Source organism: Phacochoerus africanus, chromosome 5, assembly GCF_016906955.1.
Source record: "Phacochoerus africanus isolate WHEZ1 chromosome 5, ROS_Pafr_v1, whole genome shotgun sequence".
In the NCBI taxonomy this organism is placed as follows: domain Eukaryota; kingdom Metazoa; phylum Chordata; class Mammalia; order Artiodactyla; family Suidae; genus Phacochoerus; species Phacochoerus africanus.
In genome coordinates this window covers 86502671-86514876 of record NC_062548.1, presented here as the reverse complement: position 1 = coordinate 86514876, position 12206 = coordinate 86502671, and the positions used below count along the sequence as shown (strand labels likewise).

The following is a 12206-nucleotide window of genomic DNA, read 5'->3' as shown; positions in this document are numbered from 1 at the left end:
ACCACAAGGATAAAAACAGAAAAATTAAGAAACACAAGTTGTATCTTGATTTTGGATGAAAACCCAAATAATGCAACCTAAAAGGAGTTCTCAGCTCCTGTTGTTATTCTTAGCTAAAGAGTTGGTTCTAAAGAAAGGTCCAGATACCACAGAAAGAGAAAATCCTTTTGCAGAAGCCTTCTCCTTCCTTATTTCTTGGCAGTATTCCCAGGAAGCTGTCTGTCAATCATTCAGAATATATGGAGCACTTGGATCAAGGCAACAAATATCTGTTCAACATCTACTACATGAAAGTATTGGGCTCTATCCAGCCTAAGGCCCAGAGAAGCCAAATGAACTGCAGGGTTCTGATGCTTCACTGTTGCCGGAAATGGGCTGGTGGATAGATTGGTTAATTGATTAAGTGATTATTGCACTAAGTGAATAAATGGACTCCCACAGTGGACAGTAACCTTGTCTTCTCTACTCTGTAAAACATATACCATATCTAATACTTCATGCATGCTGTGGAGACTCCATAAAAGATTGTTGATGTTGATGGCTTGAAATTAAAACAGTGCAAAGATGTGTCTGTATGAATTGCCACTGTAAGATCTGTGATTCTTGAAGTGGTGCAGCAATTTTCTGGGCTAAGGGAACATACAGATGAGCAAAACTCTTTACAACCCATAGCATAACTCTTTGACTAGGGTCTGTAACCCTGAGTTCAAGAGCTTAGACATTTCCAGTTTATCTGGGAGGACTTTCTAGATTATGAAACAAGTAGTTTTTTTCTCACTTGTTATTTTCTCTAACTTGTTTTTGTGCTAGATAATCCTCCACTCACAAGATCAAGTTTTGGCATCTTTCTACATGTTGTCTTCATATTTATCTTCATATTTTTAACATCTTTTTTATTATATTTTTGCTAATAAGTCTTCCCACTGTATTTCTATCTTTACACATTCTCTTGAAAGCGTTCATTCATACCCAAATTGGGACAAGCAACAGGCATGCAAGTTAGGCCTCTTACTGATCACTTATTTTCAGTGTGAACGTTTAAAACAACTTCTTAGAATTTCAGTTCATTCTTTGAGCTTGAACAAATAATATATGAACAAGCTCACTTCTATACAGTTGTTAAGGATTGAGACCATAACCTTATTTATCATTAGAGTAAAGATCTGTTACTGTGTTTCAAAGTGAGAGTCTGAAGTTGTGCTATCCAAGTGCCCATCTGCTACTCTTCCTCTTTCTATGATATGGCCACATCTCCTCTCTCTGATCAACAATGAGAATAAACTGGTTTAACCTAATGTAAGAATTTGAATTCTACAATAAGAGTATATGCTTAAAATATTAATACCTTGCAATTAAGTAATGGATTAAATTTATATTTACTTATAATATCAAGTTGTCAGTGAAAGTTCTCTTAGACTTCATGAGACTGTTTTGGGTGACAGTCCTTCAGTGTTTAGAATATGCTAGAAAAAAGTGAAAATTTAAAGCACCAATGCCACACAGTTGTTTGTGTTTGTGGGCACATGAATGCATGTGATTATGCTTGTGTGTATATGGGTAATAGGGCATTAACACCATCTCCCAGACGCTGTGCTGCTGTATGAGTTGGGATTTGTTTTTTAAGAAAATCAAGCCATATTTTTTGTCTTCCCATTCTTAAAGATGAAGCAATTTACAGATGCTCAATCCTTTTTTAGGGATAATTCTCAAAGCATCATTCAGATATCCTTTGAGCTGAGCACACGATATGCACATCATGAATACATATAATCACTGCATGGTCCTTTGTGAAGATTTTGAAAATAGCATCTAAAAGCTGATCGTGGGTCTCCATCTGAGGACATGCACTTGGTGAGTGTGGCTGAGCCATTTCTGGCTACTCATTTCTTCTTTCATGGGCCCTGTTCCATTTCATTGGTCCTAATAGTTAGAAAGTAAATCACAATTTCTGGACCCCTTTATCAATTGCATGGTTCAGTCCATCCAATGCACATAGCACTTGAGTATTTTCAACCCATGCCACATACATAGATATTTTTAAAATGCTTCGTCACCTTAAAACTAGCTACTTTCATTCTCTTCTAGGCTGGCTTAGGGCTGATTGGACCAAAATTCCAGAACATGATGTAGCAAGTTGTACACCTACTATTTATCTACTAGAAACATTTGCAAACACCCAGCATGCAATTAAACAAAAGTAATCCAATCAGCAAAATCCTTTCTTGTTATCACTGTTACTCATTATTAATAATGAGTAATTCACTTATTATTTCTCACTCTTTTCAGTATGAAAAGAAAATTTCATATTTCTTTTTCTTCAGAAATATTAAACCAAGATATTTTAGAAAATTCATAGATGTTATTTGGAACTCAGAAAACAGCCTAGAAGACCATGCATCCTTTTCCTATTTGAGATATCAGAAAATTGAAACTATTTGCTTCTTTTTTCCATTTTTTTTCCTTTTATTACACTCCCCATCCTGGAAATCTAAGATAAAAACACTGGATCTATAATACCTATAAAATCTTACGTTCTCCAGTTTGGGGCACCTAAGATTTTTCTGATAAGCTTTTTCATTTGAACCTAAATTTCACACCGTGTGGCACCCCAAATGACTTTGACTGCCCCCAACCCCTTTTCTGGATGTGATAGTCTTTCAGTGAAGAAACAGATATCCAGAATCATGTATTTTTTGAAACATAAAGGAGAACATGAAAGATTTGCATCTCATTACCATTTTTATAAAAATGATCTTTGAGATTCAAAAGATGTAAGAATTGTAAGCAGGGAAGTGGTTCATGCAACCCTCAATCTCCACAAACTAATACAATAACATTAAAATAAATAAAATAACCTAGTTTACTTAAGTCTATTCATTCAGTAAACTTTCATATATATGTGTGTGTGTTATAGATAATTCATAAACAACATGCCTCATTACTTACTCTCTAAATTCCAAAATTTATTTCCCAATTTAGAATGCAATTTTTGAGTGTCTTCTATGTGCTCATATTTTTGGCCAGTATGTTTTAAAATAAATACTAACATAATTTTACTACAGAAAAATGCTAGAATAGTTAAATATAAAATATATGAGAAAGCAACATGCAATTCATAACCAACTTTTCTGGGAGCATGAGAGCCAACTAATGGGTTTTTTTTTTTTTGGAGAACCTACAATATGTAGAGTTACAAATAAATTTTATCATCTAGTTCTTAACCTTGTGTATCTATGATAAAGTTGGGGCGAGACGAGCAAAGGTATAGATAGAAGAGGACAGCCACCAGAAGTTTAAGAGGGTCAATCAGACTATCACTTTAGCTAGACAGAGTAAGGCTAGAGTCTGCTGAATTGTTTCTGTCTGTTCCTGTAGACAGACCAATGACAGCTGCAAGACCAGTGATACCAAGAACAGTGAGCAAGTACTGATGAACCTCCTCCCTCAGCCTTCAGGAGCTCCTGGATGCCAATGGGCACTGCATACAGAGGGGGTCACCTAAGCACTTGTGAAGAAGGTAAGGGAAAAAATCACTCTCTCTCCTATATTCCCTTTAGTCAAAGGGTTTTATTACCTACCTTTTGAGAACCAAACAATCGCTGCTTACCTCTCCAGCTTCATGTCTTATCTTTGAACCTCTGGATCCAGTGAAATTTAAGTGATTTCAGTCCCAATATATACAGTTTTTCCTCAGCACCCGTGGGGATTGATAACAGGGCCAATGTGGCTACCAAAATCCAGGATGCTCAAGTACCTTAGTCTGCTCTGGATTCAACCAACCAAAGATCATAAACAAAGAACTACCTGATTCATGGTTGGTTGAATCCAAGGATGTAGAATCCATGGATATGGAGGCCTGACTATATCACACCCTGGGTCATTGTAAGACAGGTATATTGCATTCTATGCTTGGAAAATATTTCTCAATACTTTTGGGACTGATTAACTGCTACTTTAGACTTTACCTTTACCAGTGCCCAGTGCCTAGGCTGCTTCCCTGCTGTGTACCCCCATTTCAGCCTTTATTGATAATTTCAAGTATGCCTGCCTTTCATAATTAAATAAATTAGCACATGACAAACACCTAGACTAGTATCCAGCATGTCATATTCAAAATGTATTAGCCATTATTATTCTCTCACTTTAAAAATTTTTTTGATTCTTAGGTAGTATCCCTTATCAAAATCTGACCTAGGAGTTCCCGTCATGGCGCAGTGGTTAAAGAATCTGACTAGGAACCATGAGGTTGCGGGTTCAGTCCCTGCCCTTGCTCAGTGGGTTAATGATCCGGCGTTGCCGTGAGCTGTGGTTTAGGTTGCAGACGCGGCTCGGATCCAGCGTTGCTGTGGCTCTGGTGTAGGCCAGTGGCCGCAGCTCCGATTGGATCCCTACCCTGGGAACCTCCATATGCCGCAGAAGCGGCCCAAAGAAATAGCAAAAAGACAAAAAAAAAAAAACTGACCTAGTTTCTGCCTTGTTCACCTACACAGCACCTTACTTAGTCTTCTGTCAGGCACATGGTGAGTAGCAGTGAATCTCAGCTGAAAGATAAAATATTATAGATATTACACATATCTATTGGTATTTAGATTTAATACTTACTCCTATCCCCAATAATACTTCTCATCAAAACTCCAGTCATGATTTTGCTTGTCAAAAATTTAAAAATTAAAAAGTAGAAGAGGAAGGATGAGAGAAAGGGTGGTGCAAATGAAAAACTATCACACTTCCCATTACCATAAATGGTGGCTAGACAGGATTTTTTTGTAGGACCTGTGTGATTGTGTGCAGATGTGATTTTTAAAAAAAATACTGTAGTTCTTATTTAGCATTTTGCTTGGTTCTGAGTTCTTGCTGGTGTTTCACAAGAGGGAATATTATGCTTTAAGAACATATTTAGGTCTATAATTTAAATAGAATACTCTTCACTTCAAAATTAGTATTTAAGAGTTTTTTTACCATATCCAGGACTGATATAAATACTAGGAATGTGGGGGCAAGGAGGAGTTAGCTCTGAGGAAATTACAGTTCTTATGGTTTAACATAGCCTTCTGCTACAAGGTGAATTTCATTATCATTGAATCTGCAACTTGTGTTTGTGTTGCTATTGAAATGCTTTTCTTGTTCTGGTGAAATAGACACACATACATACACACACAACCACATTTCTAATTTCTACTCATACTCATTCTAAAACTACACCACTTCATGTCTTCAACAGCCCCTACGTCCAGTGTAATCCCAAATTAGTCCCCATGGAGAACAAGCTCTAAAGCTTGACAGATAAAAAGGGGTTACTGCTCATTACAAAGCATCTGTAGCATTTCTCTCAATCGAAAAGCACATTGCCTTCCTTCTAATTCTTCCCAGTCTCTCTGCATTCTGGAGTATCATTTGTTAACTGGATGTATTTGTATAGATGTACATGACCCATTCTAGTTTACACTTTTATTTTCAACTTCTCTAGACCATGTAAATGGCACTTTCAATGGGAAAGCGGAGAGGTTTTAGTGATTTTATGATGATAACACCCTTGTTGGCACTATCTATTGAAATCCAACCCATGGAAGAAGGTTATTTCCATGAAGAAGATTTTCTCCTTAAATTTGGATACAACAGAGGGTAGGAAACACACTTTGTAACATTTATGGCACCTGTAACTTGAACATAATATTTTGCTCCAGGTAGGATTGAAACTGTGATAGCCCATAATATCCATATCCTATCTCCCCAGTGTCACTGAGAAATATGTGTCCTGTTCTTTTGTTTTCTAAACTAATTTTTTACTTTTATAAAGTGAATCTTTCATCAGAAGTTTCTTCTACTACTATATTTTGTAAAGATTCCAAGAAGATACATTTCTCTCTGGAAGTGACTGTTAGGACAGAATTATAAACAACCAAATATATCCAGATTAATATAAATGTCCTGCATGGGACAATCTGCCCTCACCATAAGTGATTCTTTAATAAGATTGAGCAGTTTACCTGAGAAAAGCACTTGAGACAGAAACTGTGTCACTTGTCCAAAAGGGGGACACAGACAAATATTTTCATCTAATTCTTGTTCAGTGCCTGACTCCAAGCTACACATCATTCACATTTTTATCCATCACACTTTAAGTATTGTTGTAACAAGAGCAAACTGCAAAGTTTAAGAGCATGTGTTCTGTCCCACCTAGCAGATAGTTGATTAAATGGACTTTCAGGGTATGGAAAAATGAATTAATTTGGTACAAGAATAAAAGGGAGCCAAGGAGAAAAGCAATGCTATCAAGAAGTGGCCAGTGCCAGGATGGGTAGCTTTGTCTTTTTCTAAATCTTGGAATCAGGCTGGGGTCACTGATTCTAATTAGCAACAGATCAGCTCCTTATCCCACACAGGTCCTGTGGAGCTGAAGAAAATGAACCTGATCTGCCAAGTCAGAGCTTGCCTTTAATTTGGGGAGGGAAATGGGGACACCTACACATAGCCAAATCCTCCTGCTGGGCTCTCTATTAGGCACCAAACAGCAAAGGAGGGTAAGAATAAGTAGGAATAAAACAAAATGAGAAGGAGAGGAGATAAATTATGAAGATAAGACAAGGCTGTTGGAGCAGATGGGGAAAAAAGGAAGAAGGAGTTAGGGGAGGATCAGAAAGCCCAAAGTGATAAAATCAAAGGTAACTTTCAAGATTCATTAGTTTATTTCATCTCCTCTTCCTGGGCTTCCTTATTTAATAGGAATCTAAAGATCATTTAATTAGCATCTCCCAATGTGGCTCAGCTACGATAACCCGACTAGTATCCATGAGGATGAGGGTTCGATCCCTGGCCCCACTTGAGTGGGTTAAGGATCTGGCATTACTGTGAGCTGCTATGTAGGTTGCAGATGAGGCTCAGATCTGACATTGCTGTAGCTGTGGTGTAGGTAGGCAGCTGCAGCTCTGATTTGACCCCTTGCCTGGGAACTTCCATATACCACAGGTGTGCCCCTAAATTAAAAAACAAAACAAAACAAAACAAGGTCACTTAATCACTGTTATTTGCTGAGCACCTACAATGGGCCAAGAGCTTTGCTTACATAATTTTGCTTAATCTTTGTAGCAGACCTGTGTGATCAGTGATTTTATACATAAGGATTCAGAGGATTAGGAAAAGAAAAAAATAAAAAGCAAGTTCCAACTCCAGTTTGTGTCAAAGTCATAATTCAATTCCAGGTTTGCCTGACTCCAAAGCTCATGTACTCTCCATTATTCCAATGTGGCAAAAATAGTAAGGGGCTCATTAACTTCTGCAAGGGGGAATTTTTTTTCTAAAGATCAATAATTTTAATAGAAAGGACAGTGCTGGAACAATATATTGCTTTAGGGAAAATTCCATGGAGATGAAGGTCCAGGTAAAGATGCTGCTCATTTTAATACTGCTTGTGAAGTTTCCAACAGGGGAAACTTGAGGGCTAAATTTCTTAAAAGTGTCATGTGATGGAGCACCTGAAAATAGGAATTTTCATGTAAGCTACCATGAAAAAATAATATGGAAAATGTAAAATAACTGTATAAAATGTATATGTGCTAAATTAGATATTATTATACATTATATCTTAGCTAGCAAGCACCATTTTTCAATAAACAAACGTAAAGTAAAAATTTAAACTGAGAAAATGATATAATTAAGTATTATTTTTCTGTACTATCTCCCTGAATGAGTGTTTCTTCTACTTTAGGATGCTGGTTTTCATGCAGAATTTGAAAACCTACACTTTGGGGAATGGTTTGTCCCACAAGAGGCTTGATGTTTTAAAATATAATTCAAATATAATTTGAAAAAGAGGTGGTGATATGATAAAAGTTATGAAACATCTCACATCTCAGAAGTTATGTAGTTACAAATAAAGGAAACTGGAGATTCTCATAGAGAAGCTAAAATCTTCACTTGATCAGACAGTTAGAAATCTGAATGTACAAAAAGCTGTAGATAATGACTAGAAGCAGAGTATAATAGAGCATGGAAAGAAGGTAACAAAGCAACTGGAAAAATTCATTTTGTTTATATTCATATATTCCATATTTTTCTTGGATTTCCCTGTATGTTCCAGAGACTATCTAATTTTTTTCTCAACCTTTTAAGATGTAGACCTTTTGATGAGCCTAAACATACCAATTCCAAGTTTAACAAAACCCTCAATATTCCTGACTGCTATCACTCCCCCTTGAGGGCATGCTACCTCAAATCATGATACCTGGGCATTTGAGCTTACTTTTTGAGACTCTCTTTGAGTAACGAGACATTATAAAGATTTGACATTTGGAGGCTGAGTTATAAAGGAATACATATTGTATCACTGTTGTGCCCAGCAGTCTCTGTTTCCCCTGCAAAAAGCTGGGCCTCTTTGGACCATCTCATTGAGGCTGTCTTGCACCCAGTTTTTCTGATGCACTTCAGCCAATGGGAGGCATCAGAGAGAGATCAAGGAGTGGAAGGAAGACCGGTTAAGTGTTATGTTGTCTCTGCTCCTCACCACCATGAGCTATGTTGGCAGCTATGTTGGCAGTAGCTCCTATCCAGAAGACCCTGTCTGATTTAGTTTCCTAGAGCTGCCATAAAAAGTTACCTCAGACTGGGAGGCTGACAACACACATTTATTCTCTCCCTGCTCTGCAGGCCAAAAGACCAAAATCAAGGTGGCAGCAGTGCCATGCTCCCTCTGAAGGTTGTGGGGGAGAATTCTTCTTGGCTTCCTTCAGCTTCTGGTAAGTCCAGGCATTCCTTGGCCTGTGGCTGCCCCATAATTCAGTCACTGCCTCTGTCTTCACATGGCCTTTTCTGCTTCTCCGCTCTGTCTGTGTCTTCTCTCTCATAAGGACACTTACCATTGGATTTGGGGCCCAGTGGGATGATGGCAGAATGATCTCGTCTTGAAATCCTTAACTACATCTGCAAAGACCTTTTCTAAATAAGGTCACATGTGTAGGTTCTGGGTCGGTCTATCTATGGAGGGACCATCTTTCAACCCACTGCAGATTGGTCTAGCTCTGAGAGATTCTGGACCTCCTTTCCTCCTTCAGGCTTTTCCAGGGGCCAGTACCTCCATGCTTCACCATCCCGTGGGGATCTGCTTAACCCTGCCTAAGCTATCAATCAAACTTGCTTTCATTATCCTTGTAAATGAACATGGACTCTAAGATAGTTATATATATATTACATATTATATATAGTATTGAGAATGCTTGAAAAAAAAATGACCTTATCAACCCAGATTCTGATATGAATTCCCAGTCTCAGCCAGAGAGTCCCTCATCCTCAGTGAAATCTATCTTCCCTGATTCAGGTATCAGGATTCACCACTGAAAACTTGGGAACACACATGCAAAAAAAAAAAAAAAAAAACAAAGCCACAGGGGCGGAAGAGGTAATTTCCCAAGCTTCCTTTGTTAGAACTAGATATTTCCTGTCGTTGGCACTCTATAAGAAAAAGGAGTAATCTTTATGAAGAAGCTTTCCCTACCCTCCACTAAAACATAATGAACTTCCATAAATGTATTTACACATTTCAGAAATCCCCCCAAGTAATAGGACAATTCAGGGAACCAAACTGTAGTAAAACTGATCGACACCATGGAAATCAATCACCTTAGTTACTATCACCTACCGGCCTTGACAGTTTTTAAACAATTTCTTCTATATTGTATAAATAGCAACCCACAATCATTTGTGTGTTCATTCCTTTCTGATGTTTAAACATTTATTCTCACTGCTGATCCAGCTCTATATGAACACATTCAGAGTACAATTTTGTTTGCCAAATTAAAGAGAATTCTGGCAAGATACTGGAGATCAGTTCTTTTAAATACCCATTTTCTCACTTGTAGAATAATTGTGTTGGGCTAGATGGTTTGATTTTTAAGGCTGCTTTCTGGAGTGTCCTGGAATTTGCATAAATTGGGCTGTGGAACTCAGTCACTCTATCATGTCATCACCATGATGTCACAAGGAATTCTAAGGCCCTGAGGGTGCCCATTGAAAAAAAAGCAAAGTTATTTAACTTTCCATCTAAATTTGGAAAGTGTTCTATGTGTTTGGATTAAATTCTATTCATGGAATCTGCCTCCTGCTGATAAAGGCCAAAACTAGTCTAAAGCCACTGCTTCAAGTTCAAATCAAACATCTGACCACACCAGTACAAAAACAAGCAAATGCAAAGAAATAGGTTGTATTGTTGTCCTTAGACTCCCCCTGTTCTATGGGTATTTAATTCTATCAAATTTCATTTGCTTCTCAGGTCAAGAAGGGCATCTTCCTGCCAGCTGTATGTATCTAGGGAAAATGAATGTAGGTAGTATATTTAAACGATGTTGTTAATGGAAGATCTAAGACATCATTTATTCATTTGTTCATTCATTCATACCAAATCTCCCAAGGGAGTCTTTTTTTTTTTGGCCACTCCTGAGGCATGAGGAAGTTCCCAGGCCCAGGGACTGAACTTGTGCCATAGCAGCAACCCAAGCCACAACAGTGAAAACACCAGATCTTTAACCTGCTGAGCTACCAGGGAACTCCATGAGTGGGCCATTTATATCTCCAAAAACAATGCTTACTATTTGCTAGACAAACTCTAAATATGAGATCATTTCCTAAAAATATCTAAAGTGACTCTTCCTTATATGGTGTTCACATAACAATTTTAAAGGAAGTAGTGAAAGAAAAATGGTATTTAGCAAGTAGAGGAAACGCATATACAAATGTGCATAGATGTATATACATATGCATATGTGAAATATGTGTGTATATATTTAAAATTATGGTTTGAAAGGCGTTTGCCAAAATTCAGGACTTTGTATAAAAATAGCTCCATGTCTGTACCAGTTAGTTTCTCTTGGAAACTTAAAAAAAAAATACAATATTTTTTGATGGCTTTACCCTGCACTGCCCAGCTACATTAAGATAACAGTAAACTACATTCTTATGGCTGTCATAACATTTAGCTTGGTGCTGCCTGCAATGTGAGTAATCTATTAAGATATATAAGGTGCAAAATGCTGCCTTTGTGTTTTGGAGTTCACGCTATCAGCTGTAACAACCCAGTGCAATTACTGCCAGTGTGGGGCTTGGCTGCTTCCCACTAAGGCCCTCATAGTCCACTTTGCAGCAGTGACCCCTGGCAACCTCAGCCACTGCCACTGGGGCCACCCAGAGCTCCTTCTCCAGGTCCCTGTTCCCTCGACTCCCTCCCCTCTCCTCTTTCGTGCCTGTCATCAATCTTACTAAAATGACAGCAGACAGATGTTAGCTTTTGCAAAGATCAAATGAAATCTATAGTTCTGGGGCTGTTCACCAAGGAGCAGATCAGTCTACACCCAATGCAGGCACATAACACTAGTGACAGTCTACCTAGAATCAATTTGCCAGCCACTGCAAGTGTCTCTCTGCAGGTATGGGCCACTCATAAATGAATTTTGACAAAATTTAATCCTTCAGTTTTTTTCAGAGAGGTCTGATAGACTGTGTGGAATTTCTTGAGAATGCCTGTCTATGTGTCTGTGGGCACGCATTTGAAAACAATTACTAACATTCAACTTAGAGGAGATAGTATTTCCTTTGGCCAAAAACTCATGATTTTTAACCCCTTCTTCCAAAAGTTGTGCTGTACCAAGACCCCTCCTCTCTGGCCCCCACCACTTGCCCTTGAGTGTTCAGATTTCTCTCACTGAACAAACAGCACTACTCCATAGCATAACTATGCCAAATATGCCCTTGTCTCATGCAATTTCTTTACATCAATGTACAGGACTATTTATCCCCCAAAGAAATGTTTACCTAATCTGGAAAACGTCAGGCCATATGGTGTACATTGTATGAATTTCATCCATCCTTTTTAACTCTTTCTTAAAGTCTTTTTTCTCCATGCTGCCCATTTGTTGTGGACCAGACAGAAATGATTAAAGGGGATGGAAATCAGAAGAGAGGGGGCAGGATGTGAAAGAAGCAGAAAGAAGCACAGATGGGGTATGGGAGAGACTTCTTCTTTTGCTAAATGTGACATCGTGTATGTAAACCAAAGGCCGAAGAAGTCTCAGGATCAAGACAATCTTTGTGCACAGTTAGAGCATATCCAGAATAAAAAAGTGAACCACATCAACAGTGACCTAAAGATGAATATGATGCATTATTAATAATAACATCCCCACGGGCTACCTGAAGCTCAGAAAGACCAAATCACCTTTAGG

At 38.1% G+C, this 12206-nt stretch overlaps 1 long non-coding RNA gene across 1 annotated transcript in view; it reads left to right on the top strand.

Annotated features, from left to right (window-relative positions):
- LOC125126837 (uncharacterized) overlaps window positions 1–12206 on the top strand; it is a 58947-nt gene that overhangs the window by 809 nt on the left and 45932 nt on the right. Inside the window, exons 2-3 of the long non-coding RNA XR_007134801.1 lie at window positions 1698–1851; window positions 3376–3517. This is a non-coding gene — a long non-coding RNA (uncharacterized LOC125126837). The remainder of the gene's footprint in view (window positions 1–1697; window positions 1852–3375; window positions 3518–12206) is intronic.